Raw genomic sequence first — 20,555 nt, 5'->3', positions numbered from 1 at the left:
CCTCTTCTGATGCATGCCATGATACTCGGGTGCTCGACTCGGGTCGAGCACCCGAGTATCACGGTGAGGTCGGCCCAAGCTTCGAGCACCAGAGCATTTTAGTGCTCGCTCAACACTAGTGTTAATTCATGGTTTTGATGCCTTCAGTGTGAATGTACAATTTTCATAGTCATGAAAATACAGAAAAATCTTTAAATGAGAAGGTGTGTCCAATCTTTTGGTCTGTACTGTATAGTACAAGGCCAAAGATTTCACTTCTTACATTACATGAGCGATATCTATTGTAAATTCTACAAAAGCTCAGAAACCGGCGAATCCTCACAGCGCACAGTGCAGACCGGACAGTATAGTCCTCCATACAGTATTATGGGCACCACTAAGTCCACCATACAGTATTATGGGCACAACATAGTCCTCCATACAGTATTATGGCCCCATATATTGCTCCATGCAGAATACTGGTCCCCATATAATGCTCCATACAGGATACTGGTCCCCATATAACGCTCTATACAGGATACTGGTCCCCATATAACGCTCCATACAGGATACTGGCCCCCATATAACGCTCCATACAGGATACTGGCCCCCATATAACGCTCCATACAGGATACTGGCACCCATTTAACGATCCATAGAGGATACTGGCCCCCTTATAACACTCCATACAGGATACTGGCCCCCATATAATGCTCCATACAGAATACTGGCTCCCATATAACGCTCCATACAGAATACTGGCCCCCACATAATGCCCCATGCAGGATGTCACCCCCCCATATAATGCCCCATGCAGGATGTCACCTCTCCCCCCCATATAATACCCCATGCAGGATGTCACCTCTCCCCCCATTTAAAGCCCCATGCAGGATGTCACCCTCCATATAATGCCCCATGCAGGATGTCACTTGTCCCCCCCCATATAATGCCCCATGCAGGATGTCACTTGTCCCCCCTCCCCTATAATGCCCCATGCCTCCATACATATAAAAAAAATCAAATACTCAGTTCACTTCTCACCTGCTGCCGCTGCTCTGGACTCCAGCGTCGCCGGCGTCTTCCCGCTCTGCGCTGTGATGGCTCAGGAGAGGGCACGGTGGAAAGATGTCACCGCGCCCCCTGACCTGAGACATCCCAGTGTAGCAGCCGTGGAAGAGACAGGACCTGCTGCAGAGGCACGGGGAGAGGTAAGTATTGTGCCGGGGCCCTGAGCAAGCAGGGGGAGCAGGCGCTGTCACCAGCACCACACCGCTCACGGGTCCCATAGCGTGCCGGGGTGCCCGACGGTGAGTGGGCCCCCCCTCGCCTGCTCAGGGCCCTGGCACTTGCCCGTGTGCTGACGCCAGGCCTGCTTGGAGAGCCCAAATGATCCCACTGTACTCAGTGGCGTACCGCCAATGGCGGCAGACCACGCCACTGCTGTGGGGCCCGTGGCCGGAGGGGGCCCGTGAGCCGGGAGGGCCCCAAGCAGCGTGGGAACGAGGAGGATAGAGGAGTAGGAGGTTGCGGCGACAGAGGAGCGGGTTGCGGCAGTGGAGGAGCTGGGCACACGCAGTAGCCCCTGCCGCAGCTACTACGTGTGCCCGCTGCTAAAGGGACATGAATATTCCCTCTTCTCCACTCCCATGGGCATGGAGAAGAGGCAATATTCATTCTCTTCAGCAGTGGGCACGGAGGAGCGCTGAGCTGCGGCTCCTGTCAGTGCCCGCTGCTAAAGAGAAAGCATATTCATGCTTCTTCACGCCCATAGTCTCGGCGTGGAGAGGAGTGAATGTGCCAGCAGCAGCTCACCTCGGTTTCTAAGAGCGCGCGCAGCTCAGATGCCGACATGAGCTGCTGCAGACAGGACTCAGCGCTGGAACAGAGGTGAAGAAGGAAGGTGAGTATACAGTGCCTACAAGTAGTATTCAACCCCCTGCAGATTTAGCTGGTTTGATAAGATGCAAATAAGTTAGAGCCTTCAAACTGCAAACGAGAGTAGGTTTTATGAACAGAAGCATAAATCTTACAAACCAAAAAGTTATGTTGCTCAGTTGAATTTTATTAAATTTTAAACATAAAAGTGTGGGTCAATTATTATTCAACCCCTATGTTTAATATTTTGTGGAATAACCCTTGTTTGCAATTACAGCTAATAATCGTCTTTTATAAGACCTGATCAGGCCGGCACAGGTCTGTGGAGTTATCTTGGCCCACTCCTCCATGCAGATCTTCTCCAAGTTATCTAGGTTCTTTGGCTGTCTCATGTGGACTTTATTCTTGAGCTCCTTCCACAAGTTTTCAATTGGGTTAAGGTCAGGAGACTGACTAGGCCACTCCAACACCTTGACTTTTTCCCTATTGAACCAGGCCTTGGTTTTCTTGGCTGTGTGCTTTGAGTCGTTGTCTTGTTGGAAGATGAAATTACGACCCATCTTAAGATCCTTGATGGAGGAGCGGAGGTTCTTGGCCAAAATCTCCAGGTAGGCCGTGCTATCCATCTTCCCATGGATGCGGACCAGATGGCCAGGCCCATTGGCAGAGAAACAGCCCCACAGCATGATGCTGCCACCACCATGCTTGACTGTAGGGATGGTATTCTTGGGGTCGTATGCAGTGCCATCCAGTCTCCAAACGTCACGTGTGTGGTTGGCACCAAAGATCTCGATCTTGGTCTCATCAGACCATAGAACCTTGAACCAGTCTGTCTCAGAGTCCTCCAAGTGATCATGAGCAAACTGTAGACGAGCCTTGACATGACGCTTTGAAAGTAAAGGTACCTTACGGGCTCGTCTGGAACGGAGACCATTGCGGTGGAGTACATTACTTATGGTATTGACTGAAACCAATGTCCCCACTGCCATGAGATCTTCCCGGAGCTCCTTCCTTGTTGTCCTTGGGTTAGCCTTGACTCTTCGGACAAGCCTGGCCTCGGCACGGGAGGACACTTTCAAAGGCTGTCCAGGCCGTGGAAGGCTAACAGTAGTTCCATAAGCCTTCCACTTACGGATGATGCTCCCAACAGTGGAGACAGGTAGACCCAACTCCTTGGAAAGGGTTTTGTACCCCTTGCCAGCCTTGTGACCCTCCACGATCTTGTCTCTGATGGCCTTGGAATGCTCTTTTGTCTTTCCCATGTTGACCATGTCTGAGTGCTGTTCACAAGTTTGGGGAGGGTCTTAAATAGTCAGAAAAGGCTGGCAAAAGAGATCTTTAATCCACACATGTGAAGCTCATTATTCTTGGTGCCTGAACTACTTCTTAATACTTTAGGGGGACCAAACAGAATTCTTGTGGTTTGAGGGGTTGAATAATAAATGACACTCTGAATTAACTTTTAACGTTTTAAAAAAAAAAAAAAAAATTTGCTGCAGTGCATTTCCCACTTCCAGGCTGATCTACAGTACAAATGTCACAATGCCAAGTTAATTCCGCATGTGTCAACCAGCTAAATCTGCAGGGGGTTGAATACTACTTGTAGGCACTGTAAGTGTTTATTTTTTTGTGTGCAGTGATTGGGGGATGAGGGGACCACACATACCAAAATACTTGGATTGAGGAGGCCACACATACCAGGAATGGGGGATTGAGGAGGCCACACATACCATGATTTGGGGATTGAGGAGGCCACACTTACCAGGATTTGGGGATTGAGGAGGCCACACTTACCAGGATTGGGGGATTGAGGAGGCCACACATACCAGGATTGTGGGATTGAGGAGGCCACACATACCAGGATTGGGGGATTGAGGAGGCCACACATACCAGGATCGGGGGATTGAGGAGGCCACACATACCAGGATTTGGGGATTGAGGAGGCCACACATACCAGGATTGGGGGATTGAGGAGGCCACACATACCAGGATTGGGGGATTGAGGAGGCCACACATACCGGGATTGTGGGATTGAGGGGGCTACACATACCAGGAATTGGGGGATTGAGGAGGCCACACATACCAGGGATTGGGGGATTGAGGAGGCTACACATACCAGGGATTGTGGGGGCCACAGATACCAGGGATTGTGGGATTGAGGGGGCCACACATACCAGGATGGGAAATTTAGCTGCTGCTGCATTTCCCACCCTAGACTTATACTCAAGTCAATAGGTTTTCCCATTTTTATGTGGTAAAATTAGGGGCCTCGGCTTATATTCGGTCAGTTTATTTAAAATATACGGTATTTTAAAATCAGTGAGTACGTGGTGCCCATAATACTGCAGGACTGTGGTGTGCATTATACTATATGGGGGCTGTATTTTACCCTATGGGGTGTGTAATATACTGTATGGAGGACTATGGGGAGTGCATTATATTCTATGGAGGACCATGGGAAGTTCATTATAGTATATGGAGGATTATGGGGGGCGCATTATACTATATGGAGGATTATGGGGGGAGCATTATACTATATGGAGGATTATGGGGGCGCATTATACTATATGGAAGACTATGTTGGGCCATTATAATATTTGAGGGCTATGTGGGGGGCCATTATACTATATGAAAGCAATTATACAGTGTGAAGGTTTGTGTGGGGTCCATTATACTGTTTGGAGGGCTGTGTGGGGGCCATTATACTGTTTGGAGGGCTGTGTGGGGGCCAAGAGAGTGTATGGAGGGCTGTGTGGGGCTCACAGTTAGGGGATTATACTGCATTAGGGTCACCATACTTTGCCGTGGGAGTTGAAGTGGGGTACAATAGGGTCATTATACTGTGCATATGGAGGAATGCACCATAGGGGTATCATACTGTTTGGGGGGCACTTTTGTTGGCATCATACTTTATGGGGCAATGAAAGAGGAATCTACGACTTCAGAAGGAGGAAAATTTCTATGTAAAGGCTGGAAAGTTATGAGATTTGCTCTTCTGTGACACAGACAAATATTTATTTATTTTTTGTTGGGGGGGGGGCCCAATTAGAGCTTCTGCTATGGGGCCCCATGACTTCTATGTACGCCCCTGACTGTACTATATGACAAGACCAATACTACTAAAGAGCGGTGATAGTTACATTCCCTGTTGGACATTTTGTATTGGAGTGACAGGCTTCCAGTTACACCACTGTCTGTCCAAATGTCCCATTGTCCTTCCTACAGTCTCAGCCCTGCTTTGCACCTTGGACTTTTTCTCTGTGTTGCCTCTTGTTTACAGGCAGTGATGGCACCGAGCAGGTTCAGTTATTGCAGACGTTGCACACATATGAATTAATGACGGGAGTGCCCCGAGGATCATGTTTTTCTTGCTTCGAATTAAACTTTCATGTTTGAGCAAGTTTCTTACCAATCCTTTCTTACAAAACACACATTATAAAACCTTTCTTTTCACAAGCCCCAGCTATAACCCTGATACTTTTCAGATTTCAATAATCTCTGATGCTCTGATGTCAGAAATTTTTTTTTCTCCAAAATATATAGTAGGAAAAATAAGTATATTTGTGTGTAACTCAGTAGGATGGCACCATATGCGATTTTCAACAAGTCCGTGTTTTCTCTTTATTTGTAGTCATCCGTCCAGGCACTGCTTCCAAGATTTGGACGACAAATGAGATAAACACGTATGGAAATGTAATGGAGAAAAACACTTCACGAACCCAGATGGTTGTTTTTGGGGAGGGATGAAGAAAGATGGCGGAGGGCCAGAGTCTTGTCAATCTGAGTAAGAGGACCAGCTGGCTCCTTCTTTCGATTTGTTTCTGTGGGGCGCTGCTTCGTTGTCTCTCTGCGTCCTATGAAAATTTCACAGGAATTAAAAATTCTTCTCACTTCTCATATTTCACAGTCATGGCGGCCGATGGTGAGGACAATATGGAGTCACGGCACATCAACCATGCTGAAAATAAAGAAAAGGATCGATCCGATCTCCTGATGTCGGAATTAAAATTGTCCAATGTGATAAATGCGATTTCAGTGGATTTCACTTATTTTCCTTTTTCTTACAGTTTTAGTATTCTCTATTAAAGTTAACAAAGTAATGGGGAAAAAAAAATTGGTTTAAACAGTGGAACCTAATAAATGCCTCAAAACCCCCAAATCCACAACTCTAGAAATGCAGCTGCCTGTGAATATTACGTTAAAATAATTCTGAGTAAAAATTCCCTTTGCCCACATGATTCTCCTAAATGTGTCACTAGTGTGTGGAGATCCAAGACCTTCACGCACCAGGAACAACTCCCACAACATCCCAGATATCCAACCATCTGTCCATCCGTCCAGTAGTCCAGAGAAATTCTGGGATTCTGATCTGTGGAGCAGTGAAACGAAACCTGAACTTTTCAGCATTATGTCAGAAGGAGGAGGACTGAAGCAGAAAACTGGGGCCGGAAAAGAGTACCCCACCTACAGCTCAGTATGGTTTTAGATCAGTGATGCCTACAGTGAAGCATGATGGTGGCCCGGTGATGCCTACAGTGAAGCATGGCGGTGGTTCAGTGATGCCTACAGTGAAGCATCGTGGTGGCTCAGTGATGCCTACAGTGGAACATGCCGGTGGCTTAGTGATGCCTACAGTGAAGTGGCTCAGTGAAGTGGCTCAGTGATCCCAGATATCCATCCATCCTTCCATCTGTCCATCCCACCAGAAGTCCAGAGAAGTTCTGGGATTCTAATCTGTGGAGCCGTGAAACGAAACTGGAACTTTTCAGTATTATGTCAGAAGGAGGAAGACTGAAGCAGAAAACTGGGGCCGGAAAAGAATACCCCGCCTACAGTTCAGTATGGTTTTGGATCAGTGATGCCTACAGTGAAGCATGGTGGTGGCCCGGTGATGCCTACAGTGAAGCATGGCAATGGCTCAGTGATGCCTACAGTGAAGCATGGTGGTGGCTCAGTGATGCCTGCAGTGAAGCATGGCGGTGGCTCAGTGATGCCTACAGTGAAGAATGGCGGTGGCTCAGTGATGCCTACAGTGAAGAATGGCGGTGGCTCAGTAATGCCTACAGTGAAGAATGGCAGTGGCTCAGTGATGCCTACAGTGAAGCATGGCGGTGGCTCAGTGATGCCTACAGTGAAGCATGGCGGTGGCTCAGTGATGCCTATAGTGAAGCATGGCGGTGGCTCAGTGATGCCTACAGTGAAGCATGGCAGTGGCTCAGTGATGCCTACAGTGAAGCATGGCAGTGGCTCAGTGATGCCTACAGTGAAGCATGGTGGTGGCTCAGTAATGCCTACAGTGAAGCATGGCAGTGGCTCAGTGATACCTATAGTGAAGCATGGCGGTGGTCATTGATGCCTATATAGTGAAGCATGGCGGTGGCTTGGTGATGTTTACAAAGAAACATGGTGGTGGTTCTGTGATATCTACAGTGAAACAAAGTGGTGGCTCTGTTATGCTGTAATGCTGCTTTGCTTCCTCTGGCACTGGAAACCTGCAGTATGTTGAGGGCAAGATGGATTCAATCAAGTATCAGGAATTCTTAGGAGAAAACATCATGCCTTCGGTGAGGAAGATGAAGTTTGGCCATCCTTGGACCTTGTAACAGTATCTTATCCATTCATCTATCTATCTATAGCTATTTACCTATGCATGCTTTTCCAAGGCCTTGGGCAAGTATTTTGCGCCCCTTAACCTGTGAACCATTAGCAATACCCAAGTCCCTTCCACCAGTCTAATATCGAACCTCTTATCCCTCAAGCATTGTATTTTGAGGAAAATACTGATGTAATTATAGTTTTCATTTTGGGCCTTGTAATGCAGCGACTTGCTGGCATTACGGTAATGGTCCAGGATGTGTTTTACCTGACCATGTACCTTCCCCCTCAGGTGACTAGTCACATGACTGTAACATAGCACAGGTCCTGCACGCACAGAATGTCTGTCTGATCACATGACTGTGACATCAGCAAGGTCCTGTCTGCATGTGTGTGTGTGTGTGTGCACGGGATGCATATATAAACCCTGCTTGATGGGAGACAGGTGTGTTCTGTGAGAGAGGCGTAAGGCCTGTTCCCGTGTGTGTGGGACACCGACCATGTGAGGCCGAGTGAAGCCTGGTGCCTGAAAGGCAGAGCCTGGATCCTGTGTGGATGCTAGTGGCCTTGGAAGGCAGAGGCTTGAGTAAGAGTCCTGAAAGGCAGAGCCTGGATCCTGTGTGGATGTCAGTGGCCTTTGAGGGAACGACGGCTGGAGACCCCCACCTGGGAAGCCGCAAAGCCACAGTGGTGGCGGAGTAATGGACCGAGACAGCTAAACCCGGCAAAGGTAATACCCTGTGTTATATGGACATTAATATGGACATTGCTATTTTATTACCTTGCTGAAGGCTGTTACTTGGGCTACTTGGGCCCGTCTGCTACTTGAGAGACTCCCGGATGTTAAGTGTGTAAACATGCCGGTGGCGGACTAAGATGGACTGTGTGAACTGTGGTTTATGAAGTGTAATAAACTGCAGCATTAAGAAATACCGGAAGGACATTGCTGGTGTGCTTTGATTTACCCGGTGCAGCGAGTATTCCCCATTATGATGACTAGCGCTGCCTTACATATGGTTCGAGAATGCGGGCAACGACAGCCCGGTTGCTAGGGGCAACGGCACAGGATGACGAGTGTGGATTAAAGCATCTGGCTGCAACTCGGTGGGGTTGCGAAGATTGGCGTCGCACTCAAACCTGGTATGCTGTGGCTCGGCGGGGCTCACGAAGTTTAAAGCATCTGGCTGCAACTCGGCGGGGTTGCGAAGGTTGTCATCGCACTCAAATCCGGTTTTGCTGTGGCTCGACGGGCCACGAAAATTTTTCCGGGGAGAGCGGTGTGTGAATAGTGTCCTGAGGAAATGCAGGAGCAGATAAAAATGGCTGTGAAAGGAGCAGCAACTGAGTCTGAAGCTATTGAGCGATTAGAGCGATTAAAGTGCCTGTTAAAACCGGAGCAGGTATTTGAGAAACGTCTACTGGACATGAAACTGGACATGGTGCAGGAACCACAGGAGCCGTGGGCACCGTATAGAATGGCGGCAGTGGACCATTCTATGAACTCTCCGGGGGCGCCAGTGTTGTCCCAGAGTGCCCGGGGAGGTGGTAAGAGCTGTTGTGAACTAAGTCCTAAGACTATTGCTGATTTTTCTTGTAAAAATTCCCCTGTCGGTGTGGTTGTTAAAAAGGGGGCGGAGTCTAAAAAAGAGGCGGTTGTTCAAAACAGCGTGGAGGATAGAAAATCCAAAAAAATTACTGGTGGTGGGTTGGTACCTCCTAAAAATGACAATGTGACCGTTGATAACGGGGTAGCTCCAGTAGAAGGGGGTGACGTCAAATTGGGAGGTGACCTGTTAGTCCACAACACCATGGGGATTGACACAGACCCCGTAGCTGACGGTGACACTACGAAAGTAGAAGGAGAGGTCAGTCAGGAGGGGCTAGACGAGGCGAGAAAGTCCCCATCTCGTAGACGGCGCAAGGGCCACAAAAAGGTTTGCTCCTGTAGACTTGGCAGAAAATGAAAATAAAGAGAATGTAGTACTGTGTGCCTTTGCTTCAAGTGTGGATCCTCCATTAGAGGTAGAAGAGGAGGTGACGTTGCCAGTAGAAACCTCCGGTACGGTACCGAGTCAGAGGGATCTGACAGCCCTGAAAGAGGAGGCGGCCAGTCGTGACCAAGAGCTGGAGCCTATCGGCCAGCAGGGTCAGAGTGACGTGCAGCAATTATGTGAAAACCTGGGGAACGTGTCCTCAGACCAGTTGATCCTGGAGTCTGAACAGCAGAAAATACACCAGCTTATGAGGAACTGGCAGCGAGATGTGGAGCAAAGCCACGCGGAAATTAACCAGTGGAAGGAAATGTTCTACGCAATTAAGGAGGACCACCGCAAAATCAAGGAAGAGGTTTTGCAGTTGAAGCTTGAGAAGGAGGCGCGGCAGGATGGTGTTTCTGGACGCGAACAAATCCTAGAACGACTGCGCAAACAGCTCAACCAGGAGCTGTGTGACTCCAAGAAGGAGTGTGGTGAACGCAGTAGGGAACTGCAACAGAGTAAGAGAGATTATGAGGATCTCCTCAAGGTGAAGAAAAAACTAGAGGAGGATAAGGCGGGTGCAGAGCAAGTGCGCCAAGTGGTTGAGACCACTCTGCAAGACACCCGTGAGGAGAATGATGATCTCCGGGGAAAGACCCTAGATCTGGAAGCTCAGGTGAAGGAGCTACAGATGTCCTGTGATACTCTCCAGAAGGCGGAGGCGTACCTTAAGGAAACAGTTAGCAAGATGGAAGCTGAGCGAGAGAGGATGGAGGAGTCCATCGGAAAAGCCACAGACCAGGGCCAGGAGTTGACCGCTGGTGATGGGAGGTATGAAGCAGATACCTCCTCGAGTGATGTGGGCTCGGAGGGTTCGGTGGATGTCGAAGCCGAGATCAAGCAGCTCAAGGAGTTGCTACAAACCCAGTGGACGCAAGAGAAGCGTGAGAGACAGGCTATTGAGAGCCGAGTGGGCGCATTGGAGACGGAGAGGTCTGAGAGAGCTCTGCTGCTGGAAGAGCAGTTGAAGCAGGAAGAGCTTCAGAGACGGGCCGCTGAGAGGCGAGTGGCGGAGCTAGAGGAAGAAGTTTCCGGGCTCAAAAGTAGCCTGACAAAGTATCACTCAGTGAACGAGGCCTTCTTGGAGAAGGAAAAGGGCGAACACGTTGCACTCACTCCCTTATACCATGAGAAGGTGGACCTGAGGAGAGCTAAGAGAGTGTTAACCACAGATAAATATGAGATGGAAGTGGTCAAGACGAAAATTCGTGAATTTGTAGCTGTGAGTCAGCTCAGGGGAAGCATACAGGGTGAAGAAGCTGGAGGTCAGTTGCCCCTGAAACCTGAGCTGGTTGATCGTCTGGAAACCACTGGTGAGACCGAAACGTCTCGGTAAAAGTGCCTTGTAGATGTACCCGAGGATTTGAGGGAAGAATGCACCAGTGAGTCCGTGCATAAAGAGTTTAAAAAGGCCGTGGGAGCCTGTAAGGTGTACCTGACCTCAGAAGCTAAACAGCTGGTGGTCCTGTCCACAACCGAAGTCACAGTGAAGAGGGTGGCTATCCTAAGTGACATGCACTGGCGATGTATTCGCACAAAGCGGTTTCTCCGGTTGAAGACGGAACAGGCCGTTAGATAACTGGAGTTGATGAGGAAAGCTCACAGTATGCATGAAGAGGTCATCCGGGTGCCTCATGTTCTGGTGAGGAAGCTCGTTGGGAGAAATGGTCTAGCCATGCAGGTGATGGTCAAGAAGTCTGGTGTTGTGAAAGTAAGCAGTCCACGTGATCATCAGACTGGATACCAGACGAAGATGGCATGGTATCCTTCTCCGCTGTAGGAACAGAAGAAAGCCTGGGATATATGCGCATGCTGTTGGAGTACCGGGTGATCTACCTGCGAGAGGTAGAACAGTTGAATCTCGCTAGACTGCGAGTGGATAGACAGCATCATCTGAGTAGCAGAAGATGGCAGCCGTCTAGAAATTATGAGACCAGACAGAGAAAGGGCCCCCTAAATAACAGAACAGCTACAGCTGGAGTTAGGGACCTTTCAAGATGTCCTGAGAGTAGTGGGCGTGGGTTTAGAGGTAGTGAGACCTCCAGTAACTCAGGTTTGAGCAGCCCATATAAACGACCCAATAGAGGACGGGACATTACGGAGTTGAACCGGACCTTAGATACCAGGGCATGTGAGTCTCACCGCTATATGACTGACCGCTGGGAGCGGGGGAGACCTGACAAGGTTACGACTGACCGCTGGGAGCGGGAGAGGTCTGACAAGATTATGACTGACCGCTGGGTGCGGGGGAGACCTGACAAGGTTACAAATGACAGCTGGGAGCGGGTGAGCTCTGACAAGGTTACGACCCGGAAAGGAGACCTGACGAAGTCAGTGACAGTGACAAATGGTAGGTCCCTAAGGAATGGGCTAATGTCATTGACTAATGTTCCAGGGGCTGAGTAGCACAATTGTAAAGTACATGGTCTCTATGTGAACTGGGGGTTATAATGTCATTGTGTATATTATGTGTTCAACCCCACAAGTTTGAACAGAGGGGGGGGATATGTAATGCAGCGACTTGCTGGCATTACGGTAATGGTCCAGGATGTGTTTTACCTGACCATGTACCTTCCCCCTTAGGTGACTAGTCACATGACTGTGACATAGCACAGGTCCTGCGTGCACAGAATGGCTGTCTGATCACATGACTGTGACATCAGCAAGGTCCTGTCTGCATGTGTGTGTGTGTGTGTGTGCGTGCACGGGATGCATATATAAACCCTGCTTGATGGGAGACAGGTGTGTTCTGTGAGAGAGGCGTAAGGCCTGTTCCCGTGTGTGTGGGACACCCGACCGTGTGAGGCCTAGTGAGGCCGAGTGAAGCCTGGTGCCTGAAAGGCAGAGCCTGGATCCTGTGTGGATGCTAGTGGCCTTGGAAAGCAGAGGCTTGAGTAAGAGTCCTGAAAGGCAGAGCCTGGATCCTGTGTGGATGTCAGTGGCCTTTGAGGGAACGACGGCTGGAGACCCCTACCTGGGAAGCCGCAAAGCCACAGTGGTGGCGGAGTAATGGACTGAGACAGCTAAACCCGGCAAAGGTAATACCCTGTGTTATATGGACATTAATATGGACATTGCTATTTTATTACCTTGCTGAAGGCTGTTACTTGGGCCACTTGGGCCTGTCTGCTACTTGAGAGACTCCCGGATGTTAAGTGTGTAAACATGCCGGTGGCGGACTAAGATGGACTGTGTGAACTGTGGTTTATGAAGTGTAAAACTGCAGCATTAAGAAATACCGGAAGGACATTGCTGGTGTGCTTTGATTTACCCGGTGCAGCGAGTATTCCCCATTATGATGACTAGCGCTGCCTTACAGTCTCTAGTTATCTGCTTTTATCAGAATCAAACATAAAATTCTTTTGCATTATTTTTCTGTAAGTATTTTATTATCCCTAACCTTAGCTCTTTCACTAACCCTAGCCCTATCCCAATCCCTATCCCTAACCCTATTCACAAGCCTAACCCTAAACCTAAAGCTGGCCGTAACCTAAGTTAGGAGTAAAAAAAAAAAAAAAAAAGTATAGACCTAAAAGCACCTCGTAATAATGAATGAAGATGGTGTTTAATACTTTTTTCATTTAATAACTGTTAAGACACATTTCAGTTGGGACTTTTGCGGAGCGCAGCAGCCGTCATCAGCTGCTGAACTCTGCATAGGCAATGATCAAAGCTCGCTTCTTTATACTGAGAGCTTTGCCATATCGGTCGTTGCCTATGCAGAGTGCAGTGACCGTTGAAAACACAGTAGCACTCACAGCGCCGCTCCAAGAAGTGGTACTTGCAGGTGCTACTCATGGGAACGGGGTCACCATAGACTTTAGTATTCAAGTCCATACATCCGTCTATCCACCCATGATTACATAACCGGTCAATAATTTTGAAGTTCACCATCTTCTGATTTGTCGTAGATCTTGTCCCACAAATAATATTCACACATCTCTCGTGTGTCTGTTGATTGCAGCAGAAGATGGGGAATATCTGCATATACTGTTGTAAAGTTTCACTCAGATGAAACATTGTAGCCACTACTCGCTTGGTCTAGTTGTACCAGCTTGTGTGAGGTCTTCTTTAGGGGGTCGCCTCGTGCCTCTGTATATATCAAACGCCAGTATTGATCGAGCTCAGCATTGAGCGGGGGGCGGGGGGACGTGTGATCAGACGATCAATGTTTCAGCTTTACTATTTAGTGAATTATTAATGAAAAGTGCTCGATTTTTGCTTTGTTGTCCGGCAGGGAAGCAAACCAAGGTCACATGATAGTAGTAATATAACAGCGATGTGGCGGGAGCGTGCAGCCCACAGGCGGAATCACAGCAAAATAGCCTCACAAGTTAAAGGGCACGTCCACCTTTAAGATATCTTCTGGCCAAGATTGTCCCATACAGTTTACAGAGATTACCTGCAGTGATACACTGTAGCAACACCATCAGCTGTGTGAGCAGGACTCGGTCAGAACTGGTTTCCTTCTCTTGGATAGAAATGGTGATGATTTATCATTGGTTATTGGTGTAAATACATTGCAAAATTCGTTGTTTGTCTCAACAAGTGGAAGGAAAATCAGATCCACACCTGGTGCAGAATGAGTTCCGGCAACAGCAGCTTGTAGGCAGCAACAGAGGACTTTATATTTCTGTGCTAAAATGTAAAGTACTGTGGAATATGTTGGTGCCATAGAAATAAAATTATTATTATTATAAATGATTACGGTATATTTTTGTGCTTTCCTAAATCTCAGACTCTAGGGTAACCGTTCTTGTCCATCGTGTTCATCTGAACTCAAATTTATCTGGAGCTGCTGTATCAGATGCAAGAACCGTCGTGGATTTTGTGATGGAACTTTCTGGAGTTTTTTTTTATGTTTGTGACTATTAAGATATTGTTTGGAGTCCCTGTGTACTCTGTACAATAAGCATGGAATCAAACTTAGAGTCATATCCACTGGAAGTAAATAAGTAAAGTATTTCATACATGGCAGATGCCAGCTGTATTATACAGCCAACACCTGCCTCTAACAGTAGTGATCAGCAGCATATAAGAAGTTCTAAGGCTGCGTGCCCACTATGCATTTTTCAAGCGTTTTTGCCGCGGAATTTCCGCAGTGAAAATGCTTAAAAAACGCTTGGTAATACGTGCCCCATGGTCCCCAATGATAATCCGCATGTGCTGTGCAAATGCTGCGGAAATCTCCGCTTGCGATTTATCATCGCGGAAAAATACGCAGCATGTCCATTAATTTTGCGGACGAGCAGCGTAATTGCCGCCATTGACTTGCATAATATCCGTATGAGCACATTTGCACAAGCGGATATTATGCGATTCAATGTGCGGATGGTACCCGGGACAGGAGAAGAGGAGACTCTCCTCCAGACCCAGATACCAAAGAACCTGTTAAAAAAAGAATTTAAAATAAAAAATAAAGATTATACTCACCTTCCGATGGCCCCCGGTGTTTTCTCCTCTACGTCCGGTCTGTTGTATGGGTCGCGGTGGTGTGAAAGGACCTGCCATGACGTCATATAGTCATGTGACAGGTCACGCGATCGCTGACGTCAGCGGTCATGTGACCTGTCACATGACTAAATGACGTCATGGCAGGTCCTTTCACACCACCGCGACCAATACAACAGACCGGACGTAGAGGAGAAAACACCGGGGGCCATCGAAAGGTGAGTATAATCTTTATTTTTTTATCATTCTTATTCTTTTTTTTTACCTATTACTTGGTCACACTATATAAATCCATGCCGGTTGCATGGATTTATATAGTGTGACCAAGTTGTCAAGCACTTTTCCAAGTGATGCTAAAATCTCTTGGAAAAGCGCTTGATAACCCGCATGCAAAAACGCTTGACAAATGCTTCTACCTGGCGGGAAAAAACGCATGTAAAATCCGCATGCGTTTTTCCTGCCAGGGAGAAGCGGAAAAAATATGCTGCATTTCTGCATTGTGGACACTTAGCCTAACATGGAGGGGTCTGTTAAGGAACCAAGTCCTTCCTCCAAAGATACAATCACTGGGTGCAAATTAGCTTCCTTCACCCCATTGTTGCTACTTCTGTTCAGTCTGAATTTCAGAGGAGAAAGTAAATTGCATCATTTATAGCAACACTAAAGTGCCAAGAATCAAATAATCACATGTTCAAATCCTCTTGAGGGAAGTAAAACATTTTGAAATAAAATAAAAATTAAATAAATAAATAAAAACTAAAAAAGTTTAAATCTCTCTATCCACACAATATTTTAACTAAACAAAATCAAAAAGAGATAATTGCCCTTTTTTGATCACTGCACTTCCTCCAGCCAGGGGTGGTGCTGTTTTTGGAAGAGGATAGACTTTTTTTTTTTTTAATTAACTGCATTCAGCAATACTTTGGTTTCTGTCTTTGGTTAAGAAACCACAAGTTTCAGAATTCTATAGTATTCTGCAGTTTACATGGCATTCTGCGGCTTGCACAGGGGCGTCCATAGAAATCCGTAGGCGCCATATCAAAAGTCCTACTTTGCCTTCCCTCCAAAAAAATAAAATAGTAGGCAGGGTCACGCTACATAAGAACAGTCACAGAAGTACAAACCGCCTAACTTTTAGAAACAGGGAGAGGGATATGTTTTGCAGAACATACACAGAAATCTTGTCTTTATTGAAACCCCTTAGTGTTCTCACCCATTACGATACCCTTTTCATGGCCCCCACAGTGTGATACCTCTTATTATCTACCCAGATGCACAATATGATGCCCCCAAAGTGCCCCCAACAAAGTATGGTGACCACATAATGAACCCATCACAGTATGATGTTCTCACAGTGCTCTCAAAACAGTATAATGTTCTCACAGCTCCCCTACACAATATGATGCTGCCACAGTCCCCTCCAAACAGTATGATGACCCCGCAGCCCCCTACAAGTACTGACTGATTAAAAAATAAGCTAAAACTCACCTCACCTCGTTCCCCAATGCGCTGCTCCAGTCTGCACGGCGCGTGGTCTGAGGCTCAGCACAGCAGGCGCAATCTAGTGATGTCATCGCACCTATTGTGCTGAGACTCAGGCACACAGGCTGAGTGTTGGAGCAGTGAGACGACGGCTCCACCTGTCACACAATGTGTGGGAAAGACTAAGTGCAAAACGAAGGAAAGAAGGGGAAGGAAGCCCAAACACTAGGGAAAGGGGGGAGTCGAGACCCCGAGGCAGATCTAATAACACCCTGACTACCCTACCGTCCCTATATAGGTTCCACACCTATCGCCGAGCAGAACCCTAAACCCTGGCTATCCCTAGAGCTTGGCCCTAGATAGGGAGGGGGAGGGGTAAGCATTGGTCAGGCCCCACTACATATTAAAGACAACAAGGTAGACAAACAAAGGGGATAAACTTAGCTTGAGCAGATACCAGAGGAGTAATGCCAACTGTCCTCCAAGGGCACCAGAGAAGAAGCCAGCCAACAGCTAGTGCTCCAAGCCTGCACAAAAGGTACATAAAAGTATCACCGGCGATTCCCTGGAGCAAACTGAGTGTTTTTAACTCCCAGGCAAGGGTGTGTCAATCAGCAGCAAGAAGGAGGTCGCCACTGGGTCCAAAAGGAAAAAGGATTAAGGAGGCATCTGTAATGCCAAGCGCAGTGACCTTCTACAGCCAGATCCAGAGCGACTGTCTATTACACCTGACACACCCGTGATACCACCACTGTATTCATCCATATCTGCATCCTCAGGATGTTGATAACATTGAAATCAAGATGCAGGGAGCGGATATATGGCCGCGGGTCTGCTATTAGCGGTATGCCACTGGGCTTGCAGGTTCACCAACTTGCAGGCTGTAACATTTAATGTATCAGATAGCGATAACTGGCCGTTATAACGCAGATGTGTTTGGCCCGGGATTACAGCTGTCTGGAATTCACTATATTGCAAGGAAGAAAAATATATAAGATACATTTCCTGCGTCATATTAAAAGAAAAACATTAAATGTGGCCTCGTTATTGTTCCCAGCTGTCGACCGCTGGAATAACCTATAAAACGCTAGAAATGAAAATAAAGTGTAAACTTAGCACCTATAATGGTATTTTTAATTATCCTGACAGCGGACCATTCCCGGCACCCCCACTATTTCCAGGGTAATCTGTGCATAGAAAATGCACTTTTTTTTTTGCTACATTTTGCAATAGGTTTATAAGATCAGCCTAGGCTCCATGTTTTAAAGGGACATGCACTATTATTCTTGCTTTCCAGACAGTGTAAATAATAGAAATGAAACAAATGAAAAATTATTTCCTGTTTTAAAAATATCATTTTAGACGCTTGGTCCTCCATCTGGGGGAGGTATCAAAGCGATAAGAAGCTGCTCAAGTTGATCTTTGTGGTTATGTGATGATCACACAGCTGCATTGCTGGTTACAGGACACAGCTCTGATAGCTGTACTGTACCTAACGAACCACTCACCTCTGCATCCAACACATGACTAGCACTGATGTTACCCATTTAAAGTAAATAATGAAGGTTCCTACTGAATGACAGTAAGCAGAGATCTTGACAACAATGAAGAAATGATACAGAAGTATATTGGTAAATTGTATCAGGTTGCATTATACAATGCATTGGAACATTTACTACTTTTGGAATATTCCCCTTTAAGTAAGTCGTCGCCATTAATCATAAGGAAATCAGTAAAGATCTCATGAGAGGGATACTGGGCGAAAAGGTGAGAGGACACTTGAGGGCAAGTCCCAGTTTGGGCTTTTTTGTTGGGTGCTTCACAATATCTTCACCTCTAATCTGCAATCCCAATGTAAAATTGCAAAAAGGTCTCACACCTGCCATTTCAAATCCTACTTTCCAACTTTTGAAAATTATCTTCTGAGAGACGAGTGATACAAAAGTCAGTGACAAATTTTTATTTGCATAGCCATTCCCTATTTCAGTAAGTCCAAACCGTATTCATGTAAGTGTCAATGCTCAGAGATGCCAATGAAAAAGGTTAGTGGACCAGTGGCTTTCGGAAGATTTCTGCAAAGCATAGGAAATTTGGCAGTTCTTTCGGAAGTTTTGGAGGTCTCCTCTTTTTCCGGGAGCTGTTCCAGGAGAGTACCTTTATAATACTGTTGTATTTTTATGTGGCAGGGAGATATTAAGATCCCCTAAAGCAATAAAACCTGTGTGTTACTGATACTTCTGCATCCCCTATGGCTATGCCCAAAATATACTTCATCATGTGTCATTGATATCACCAGTGCCCTATGAGGTCAATGGATCTTCTCACTAGGACTCCAGTGGACTGTACCTTTTACAACCCCTATACTATTTAGAAGCTCTTTCTGCAATTGCTCTAGAAAATGGAAGGACCCTCTGCAACCACTATACTAAACTGAAGCACCCTCTGCAACCCCTATAGTAAACAGAAGCACTCTTTGCAAACCCTATAGTAAATGGTAGAACCCTCTGCAACCCCTATAGTAAATGAGAGAACCCTTTGCAACCCCTATAGTAAATTGAAGCACCCTCTGCAACCTCTATAGTAAATGGAATCACCCCCTGCAACTCCTATAGTAAATGGAAGCACCCTCTGCAACCACTAAAGTAAATGGAAGCACCCTCTGCAACGACTATTGTAAATGGGAGCACCCTCTGCAACTATTATAGTAAATTGGATCACCATCTGCAGCTAATATAGTAAATGGGAACACAAACTGAAACCCCTATAGTAAATGGGAGCACCCTCTGCAACCACTATAGTAAATGGAATAAACCTCTGCAATCGTCCTAGAAAATGGAAGCACCCTCTGCAGCCAATATAGTAAATGGGAGAACCCTCTGCAACCACTATCGTAAATGGAAGAACCCTCTGCAACCACTATCGTAAATGGAAGAATCCTCCTCTGCAACCACTATCGTAAATGAAAGAACCCTCTGCAACCTCTATTGTAAATGGAAGAACCCTCTGTAACCACTATTGTAAATGGAAGAACCCTCTGCAACCACTATTGTAAATGGAAGAACCCTCTGCAACCACTCTAGGGAATGTGAGCATGGCACATATTTTACCACATGCACAGGGCTTTGGTTGCATAATAGATGTTCACTTTGAGTGTTCACGTCTTTTGTCTCCAGTGGGCGATATGATTTCACATGCTCAGTACTCTGACACCAGCCACTAATGTCAGCAGTGCAAGATTACACATGAAAGCAGATCTCCTGCAGATCTAAGGAACGTTCTTAATAGCAGCTTGATGGCATTTTATGGCAGATAATCAAGTCCAGTATCAATTACACAATCTGCATCTTAATCACTCACCATACACGCCCCATGAATATTTTACAAGGAGAGCAGAATGGTCCCTCTCGTAGTAAAGTCTGGCTGCTCTATAAAAGGGACAGAGCTTTGCTAATTCAGGGCAACGATTTTGCAGAGTTGTTCAGTCCAAGTGCTGGCCGAAGGCCAAACCTCGTAAAGCCAAAAAAAGTTAAAAAAAAAAGAAAACCTTCTCCTGCTATTCCTCTGCACTTGGACTGAAGACAGATTACAGTAATCTAATTAGGAGAACCTGTTTATTCAATTTTCTAAGTTAAAACCAACATCAAACCTGAAATTCTGTTTATTTTGGGAAAGAGACAAAAACGTTACTGGAGCAACAAAAGATACAAACAGAGCAATAAAATATGTGGGAGAATGTCTGACCATGGAGAGGTGGGGGGAACTGGGCAACAGATATAAGTAGTTGTATCCTTATAGTTATATTCTTGTACGTAGGGGCAGTATTATAGTAGTTATATTCTTGTACATAGGGGGCAGTATTATAGTAGTTATATTCTTGTACATGGGGCAGTATTATAGTAGTTATATTCTTGTATATAGGAGCAGTTTTATAATAGTTATATTCTTGTACAAAGGAGCAGTATTATAGTAGTTATATTCTTGTACGTAGGGGCAGTATTATAGTAGTTATATTCTTGTACATAGGAGCAGTATTATAGTAGTTATATTCTTGTATATACTGGGCAGTATTATAGTAGTTATATTCTTGTATATACTGGGCAGTATTATAGTAGTTATATTCTTGTACATAGGAGCAAT

General features: G+C 46.4%; 1 long non-coding RNA gene across 2 annotated transcripts; it reads left to right on the top strand.

Annotated features, from left to right (window-relative positions):
* The first annotated feature begins 1,789 nt into the window (after positions 1-1,789).
* Positions 1,790-6,028, top strand: LOC141156458 (uncharacterized). 2 transcript variants are annotated; one of them, XR_012247626.1, is made up of 3 exons: positions 1,790-1,879; positions 5,486-5,638; positions 5,762-6,028. It is a non-coding gene; the product is annotated as an uncharacterized lncRNA (long non-coding RNA). The 2 variants fall into 2 exon arrangements; XR_012247627.1 differs by lacking the exon at positions 1,790-1,879 and adding an exon at positions 5,301-5,396.
* Positions 6,029-20,555: the final 14,527 nt, after the last annotated feature.

Source organism: Phyllobates terribilis, unplaced genomic scaffold (genome assembly GCF_046119375.1).
Source record: "Phyllobates terribilis strain yellow unplaced genomic scaffold, ASM4611937v1 Scaffold_8__6_contigs__length_399053987, whole genome shotgun sequence".
Lineage (NCBI taxonomy): Eukaryota > Metazoa > Chordata > Amphibia > Anura > Dendrobatidae > Phyllobates > Phyllobates terribilis.
This window is presented reverse-complemented; position numbering and strand designations above follow the sequence as displayed.